Consider the following 2,029-nt stretch of genomic DNA (forward strand, 5'->3'; position numbering starts at 1 on the left):
ACAACAACTGCACAGACATGATGGAGAACCAAACAAAGTTCAAGCTGCTCAATGTCTCCTCCAGCTGTTTCTCTGTGATCATCACTGAACTGGAAGCAGCTGATGCAGGAACATACTACTGTGGTTCAGACTCTCAGCTGAGATTCATAAAGATACAGCTGGCAGTCGGTGAGTCCAACACAGAGAGAGATAGAATAATATAAAGTAACAAAAAAAATCCAGGTTAAGGTTGTTTTTTACCACATTGTCTTTTGTATTTTCTCTGACAGTCTCTCTAAATCAAACCAGCTCTGTGGCTCCAACCAGCTCTGCTGAACAGGTTTCATCACAGCCACCATCACAGCCACCATCACTGTCTCCATCATCACATAATTCTGGTAAACTCTTGGTTTCTTTCTGTTTATTACTATTTTTATCTCTCTTTTCATTCCAGTTGTTCCAAATCTCCATATGTTCTTGTCTAACTGCTCAAAGCTGCTCTTATGACATAAAGTTTATCCCTGTATTATTAAACTAAAGGTCATTTCAGCTCCTCATTGTAGGACTTAGTTTTATCAGTAGTGAATAGTCTGAAATGATGTAGCTATTTAAATGCTCACCTAAACATCCACACTCACTGAGCATCAACACATTCATGCACTTCACACATTCAGAGTACATCAGTATTACAGAAAGTTATGCCACCATCTTTATTCATTTTGCCCAAGGTCACCTCAAGATGGGGAAAAAATCAAGTTCCTCTTTCATTAGATTGAGTCATGCTTCTGACTTTTGCGGTGTGGACATTTTCCGGTTTCTGAGTTTTTAGTAGGAGTCAAAAAAGACAACATTCACATCACAGGTCCTGATGATTAATTCTAATTTTTCCCTGAAGTCCAATCTTTAGTTTTTTTGCCTGGTTGTTCATCCTGCTAATTAAATCGGACAGCAATCAGACTTCTGCATGAACGGTTTGCGACCCAAAAGCAACACACAATCACAGAAAAACAGTGACTCAGCAGTTCACTGTTTATGGAAGTGGGACTGTGATGTGATGTGCCTCAGTGACACAGACTTCATTCATATTTTTATAATTATAATGTTCAACCATTGTTCAAGTCCAGTTTTACCTTCTTCTGGTGCATATCTCACATCAGTGGCGTAAAAGTTGGATAAAAAAGCCACATGATGGTTCAGACTGCAAACCTTCGAAAACTATCAGATACATATTTGATTTAGCGGCACAGACTGGATTTTTTTGGAAGATGAAAACGATCAAAATAGGGCCATTCAGACTGCCATTGAAAAGTCAGAAATAAGTCACATGTGGCCAAAAAGTGAGGCTTTGGGTTGCATCTGCTCGTTCTGTGAATGTATCCTTAAATGACACTGAGAATTAGTGGGTTGAACTCAAATAAGTTTATTATAAATAAGAGTTAAGAAAACAATTTAAATCGAGTTTAACTTTTAGTGATCACAGTTTATTCACCACATTTAAAATAAGAAACTAATGTTGTCATTCTGTGGTGTTTCTGTGGAGGGCTCTGTGAACCAGCTAACTTCTCCATTTCCTTGTTTTCAGATGTTTCTTTATTCTACRTTCTGCCTGCGGTCTTCGCTCTGCTTCTGATCCTGACATTTGTCCTTTTGCTGGTTTTAAAGTACAAATCAAGAATCAAGCGAGGTACATTTATACAGATTATACACTAACACAGAAATCCCTCACAGAATCACATCATGTTTACTTTGTGTTTTCAGTGGATGGAATCAAYGTGAATGTGTTGAACTCTGCTAACAGTAATAATGTGGAGATGAGAATCAATGATGTGAGTAAATAGAACTTCAGCTATAAAATATTTTTTTCTGCCTGAAAATAAAATCTTATTTCTTTTACTTCTTTAGATCTATGAGTTACAAGAGGATGTTGTGTACATGAACTCTTCCACTCCAAACACGTTGAGTCATGATGACAATGATCTCTACAACAACATCCTTTAAAGGAGACCTGCAGAAGTTAGGAAACACGTGACCAGTGTTTGTGACAGTAACA

The sequence above is a fragment of the Poecilia reticulata genome, linkage group LG1, assembly GCF_000633615.1.
Source record: "Poecilia reticulata strain Guanapo linkage group LG1, Guppy_female_1.0+MT, whole genome shotgun sequence".
Lineage (NCBI taxonomy): Eukaryota > Metazoa > Chordata > Actinopteri > Cyprinodontiformes > Poeciliidae > Poecilia > Poecilia reticulata.